Source organism: Stylophora pistillata, chromosome 9, assembly GCF_964205215.1.
Source record: "Stylophora pistillata chromosome 9, jaStyPist1.2, whole genome shotgun sequence".
Lineage (NCBI taxonomy): Eukaryota > Metazoa > Cnidaria > Anthozoa > Scleractinia > Pocilloporidae > Stylophora > Stylophora pistillata.
In genome coordinates this window covers 21,394,080-21,400,079 of record NC_142527.1, presented here as the reverse complement: position 1 = coordinate 21,400,079, position 6,000 = coordinate 21,394,080, and the positions used below count along the sequence as shown (strand labels likewise).

The window sequence follows — 6,000 nt, the reverse complement described above, 5'->3', positions numbered from 1 at the left end:
TTATAGCCAAATCTGACAGCTCAAACGGTGCATCGTAAATCGTCAGGAAAGTTAAGGGCTTGTCCACATCTTGAAGGGCGTAATTTTCCGAATTAATGTGTAGGGAATTTAAACGAAGGAAGTTTTCCTTGGCAGTTATGGACTTAAAAGTAACAACCACTTCGCCGTTGAGTTTTCTTTGCAAACATTCGATGTCAGTCGGGTCGACCTTCCAAAATGTCAGCGCGTCGAATACAGAGCGGGCAGTCGTTAATTTTTTTTGGAGTAAAGAAAGCGGTTCTCGGCCGCTGTGGCATGTTATTCTCTACATGTTATTCTCCACATTATGGAACTTGTGCCAGAAGTACGGGCAGCTCTTGACGCATATGATTCCCCATTGACAATAGACGAGTTTTCCGGCATTTTCATCCGCGGCGTTCAAAATATCTTCGACAATCCCTTCTAAATTCTCAGTAGATTCCATAATCAAAAGCAAGTAAATGAAGGCCCAAAGGGCAAACTAACCTCTAGTTAGAAGATTGGCTTGGTAATCCAAAAACCACGACCAACTTTACACTGTTTCGGCCTTCTGGGCCTTATCAGTGCAGTGCGGATGCTAGGATGGGGGAGAACCGATATGGATCCCAAATAATGCCGCACTTGTGGTATTGTCTAAGCCACGCCAGAGTGCTCAAACTAGAGGAGCCTAGTGAGCTATGCACAATGCTAGCGGCGATGACTCATCCCACAGTGCTCAATTTGCACATGAAAGCAGAGCTTTGTATACCAAAGAGCTATGTCTATATAACTATATATATATTGGTCGTTAATGAGACTTCCAGGCCAACAAAGGTGCACCGCGCCAGGAGGATCAATAAAGATTCGCAGTCCAAACCTCACAGCCAACACGAACGTAGAAAGTTAAAAAAGATTGCGAGGATGGACAACTTCTGACGTAAAAATACAAAAAAATTTTAATAAAAAACGTTTCGGTCAGAGACCTTCTTCAGTTATTTACAACTTTTGAAATAAAAAAAGAACATTAAATAGGATCGAAGTGCTAATGATTACATAATTACAGATAACGACTAATGAACTGGTGCTATATATAGACATATATATATATAAATCTTCCCTTGTCGGCACGTATTGGGAAAATCAGCGAATACTCTCCTAAGTACTCGTATGTTCAGAGACACCGTTTTGCAAATTTGACTAGTTTTGAAACGTCAAAACTATTGGCGCTTGAATTTTGAGTTTATCCGTTCAGTATTTCTAGTTTTCGTGGAACTGATCGGACTGGCGGATTTTAACTCCTCCTGCTTACAAAGTATGCTAGTCCAATGCAAGATACTCTAAGCAGTTTCTCAGCTGTAACTGGTATTTCTCCAAAACAAAAAAAAACCTTAAATGAATAAATTAGTTAAGAAATAACTATGCCAATGAATAGAGAAAAAGGGAGCGAAGACTACTTTTGGCAATATTGCTCGCCATATTCGAACATGTTCAGGCCGCTGAAACGCAAATCAATGCAAATATGCCTCCTAAAATGTTTCGAAATGAATTTCCAGAAACCTTGCTATCTACATATCAAACTCATGGGGTACAAATAGTCTTAACATGAATATAGTGACCACGCCCACTTCAACGCCCCACTCAAATCGAGTGTAATTTTCGAATGTTTCACCATCGTGCAGATTCTCTACGAAAAAGCACTCAATGTACCTATAAAATATTAAACTATAATACTGTGGCTTTCTATTTCGCTAATTTTCTAACTTGAAGGTAGTGTTTTTCCATCGTCATTTTTACCTTTTCTCCGAGCGGTTGCGTGAAATTAACAAGGCGTTTTTTATCAAACGCGACCGAGCGAAGTGTCTCGGGCGATTTCTCTTTTACACAGGCACAAATTAAAATATACCGCCAGAACAAAAAAGAGGAACAAACTTCCTTTGTTTTGATATGTAAAGTGTCGAACAAAAAGCAGATTTGTCCTCGTCGAATGGCGTTTCAAAACAGCTGTATCTTCCTCCTTTTTTTTCTTTTACTGTTTTGCAAGCGTGAAAGCAGTAGAAGAGAGACCAAAGCTTTTTCTTTATTTCACGAGTAAGTTGGCCATGGAACGATTCTTTTCTATCCTCTAGGAAGTTTTCCGATGGAACCAACCGCTTTTCGCTACGAACAAACGGAAAATATCCACATCCTCCATCGGCCCCTAGGGGTCTCCATTCGTTGAAGCATGTGCTATTATACAGCCAACGTAATGAATTTTCAACCTCTTGTTGATTTTTTCAACCTCCCTGATCTCAATATCATACAGTTTCGAATCCTTCTTCCGTGGATTCGCCTTTCTAACGGGGGTGTATGTTGAGCATCCATTGCAAAATCGCTTTGTTTTTCTATTTCCTTCTTTTGGCCTGTCCGCCATTTTGAAAATTCGCAACGGAAGCATGTGCATTACGTGGCGTTAGTGGACGGGTACACCTGGAACCGAGAAAAACAAATGTTCGTCGCGCTGGGGAAAGAGTTTGATATGGTTTCGGTCTCTCTTCTTCTATCGCAACTCTCAAAAGAAAAATATTCTTCGCGAAGTCAACTACTCCAGAAGTGGATATCGTTAAAAACGAAAAATATTTAGGAGTTTTAGAAATTCTTAAGCTACTTAATTATTCACTTCATGAACAAGAAGACTTCAAAGCTCACATGCCAACTTTATTCTATTCAATTTGATACATCTCATTTAATTTGACTATGTTGTTAGCATATTTTTTACTCTGTTGTTTGTTTACTTTCGGCAACAACAGAAACTAAAATAAAGGGAGGAACTCATAACACCTTTATCAGGATAGGACGCCTCACTTCCTCCTTTAGCACCATGACCACACTTGTAGTTGTAGAAAGAACCCACCATCTCTCCATTCTGAGTAGCTTTGCGTTCTCGTCCGTAGATGGAAACTTCACCATCACAGTTTGGATAGGAGCTCGCGGCGTAAATCGTCGCGCATGTTTTCAAATCTGCAGTGTTCCTCGCCATCACCTTGTTATCGCAGCAGCAATGTCCTCCAGTGGATGTGCTACCTCTGCAAGCTGCTGCAGCCGCCATGTGCAGAGCCGCCATGTGCGTTCGCCAAGTCGAACGCCGAGTACTTGTTATAACCAGCTGGGAGGAGGCTTTGAGGCAAACGAGCGTTCTGGTCGAGTTTCGCAAATCCACCCGGCTGGCCGGCATTTGCCAACTGGGCTTTCAGCTTAGCGACCTAATGATAAAAAAAAAGAAAACAAACACATACACAATATTCCACGCATGCAGGATGATTGCAAATTGACGTGACTGAGATCCATGTATCTCAGATATTAATAGTAGGCCACCGCCTAGTAAAATACGCTTGGAAAATTTGATTCGCAGCTGCGCTAATTCTTTGGTGTCAACTGGTGTCTGAGAAGCTCTATTCTTTCATTCGTGGGTCTAGGCTATGGGAAAATTCAAGCCCACGAGCATGAGCAAAAGCAACTGCAGCTGACCAGCACCCGTTTGATGGTTAGCAAGCCTGTACGTTATACATATATTTTACTTTCTATTTACTGTCCCTTTATTTCAGAGACTTGAAATGGCATTTCAGCCATATAAATATATACATCGGAAATAACAGATAACGAAAAAATGTTAGATGGAATGAGCACCTTCTAAAAGTATGTTACACTACCTCCATTTCCAGATGCTTTAACCTGTGCGCATACCCTAAATGCAAGAACAGATGAGATTGAAAGATCAAGCATCACTTCTTATTTCAAAATATAAAAGCTACTACCCCTTTATGATGTTTATTTCCCATCTTTTATGAACTGCTATCTCCTACCAAATATTCTCATAATTTTGTTTTTTAATCTTAACGGTTGAAGTAAACACGGGAAAAAATGTAGAATTTTAAAACTATCCTATGTACGGAGGAAAAAACGTTGCCTACCAGACAATGTGTCTTGAAATCGCACGAAGCACTTGATGATCCTTCATCTGCGCTTGTCGTAAAGGTTATTGAAATACCGTTGGAAATTGCAGCAATGAAGAGCGCTTTCAGGATTAACTTCGTCATCTTGAAGAATTTTGCTGAGCCACTAAATTAGAAAAAGAAGCGGAAACAGAAGCAGATATTGAGCAGGAGCAGAATTAAATCAACTTGGAGAAAAAATAGTTTACTGTTTATAGGTTATGTTAGTTCGGAAGGTTTCTCTTAAACTTTAAAACACAAGTTTTCCTTGAAGAGCCGTTCACGATGTTAGCAATCGATTCCAAAAAATAAAATGTGAACATTTTTACTTTAACAGCCATTTTAATATCGCGAGTCTGTGATGTTGCTCAAAATAGTATGATGATTCTTATTTGAATAAAAATTATAATCTGTGAGCTAGAAATCCGAATCCACATGCACGGAGACGATACAATAATATGCTGAACCTTTGTTTTTGTCTCGTTCTTTGGACAGTTTTTACACAAACAGGACAGCCCTTTTGTGAGGCCTACTCTGGGACCTCATGTTGCCTTAAGTCGCCTAAAGTTGCCTAAAGTCGCTATTGGTTACGAAATGTCATAAGGGTTCCACCCTTCCCAACTGACCCCATAGACCCTACTCTAATCATATTGCGTCTCTTGCAAGTGATTCTGTAAACATTTTTAAATTCTTTGAAGACACTATTGCCAACTTTTATTTTATTACTTCAGTCAAATAAAATTGCTTTAAATCGCTTTAAATTGCCTAAATTCCCAAGGTTTTTTCTACCAATTTGCCTTAAATCGCCCAAAGTCGCCCAAAGTTACGGCGACTTAAGTGTCCCTGTCTGAGAAAGTGATCCAGGGGCTAAAAGTGGTGGTCAACCGATGCGGCTGAAACTTGGCACAAAAATTGAGTGTGATAAGATATTTCAAGAGCCACTTTGGCTCACTTCTCTAACTGCTTCTTCTGGAGTTTCAGGGGGTCCTATTTGTGAGCATAATTAATGCTATAAACAGATCAAACTCTTGACATAAGGCCTTTATTTTGTGTAAGGTGAGTGTAAATGAAACATTAAAGCCAAATCAGTTTCTTTATCTAGAAATACCTAGACTCGTAGCTTACAAATGCACTAAGAAGGCCTCTGATTAGCACTACAAACACTTCGCGGTTTAGCAAAACAAAGTAAATTTAATAAATGAAGACCTAGTACCCATCATAGAGCACAAATGACGATGTTCTGACCAAAATATGACAATATTTTTTAAAGATGCTTGAGTTTTCTCTGATCTACGTTTTCTAGGCCATATTTCCATACGTATCATACTCCAAGCATGCAAAGTCTATATTTTGTCAGGCGGTTTTTTACTTGAAAATAAAGTGACCTTGACCCGGCCTTAACCAATAAGCTAAGAATAAACCGATCGTTAAAAGATGATCCACTTCTGACCTCTGAATAGGCTGAATAGCTCTCGCAAATACCCATCACTAAGTGAGCATGACCATGCCTACATAAGCTTACGTGCCGCAGTGAGCACCGTCCAGGTGACTTGTGATCCACCAGAGATCTTAGGTACTTTAGAACTGAATAAATGGAACCATCCAACAAAGAGGGAATCCCCAGTCAGAACAGCTGGATGACAAAAAATTATTGTTGCTGTTTAAATGAAATATTCCTCACGAGACATGAGATGATGCCAATAGGACCCGCCATTTTGGACGTGAGAGTATTAGGACGGGACCGAGTTTCCATCCCTCCCCCAATTCAAGCGTAAATGTTTTTGTCCTTATGAAGTATTAAAAGTGTAGCGATAAGAAGTTTCAGGAGAATTTTACGATAGCGCTTTGTTCCTTTAGAGGGGTAAATGAACAATGCGGTGCCGTGTCATGGGCTCTGCACGAAACAGGAATGACTCCTTTGTTGTCTCGCGATAATGACATGACTGCTTGGTCAAAATACAAGGATAAGGGGTCAAGTACGTCCGGGGCGAGAGGAAGACCAGGTGATGCCAAAGCTACAAGTACAGGTAATTCA

The 6,000-nt window shown here is 40.1% G+C and overlaps 1 pseudogene; it reads right to left on the bottom strand.

The window, feature by feature from the left end:
- Positions 1 to 2,764: 2,764 nt before the first annotated feature.
- On the bottom strand, positions 2,765 to 4,070 carry LOC111327361 (uncharacterized; annotated as a pseudogene).
- Positions 4,071 to 6,000: the final 1,930 nt, after the last annotated feature.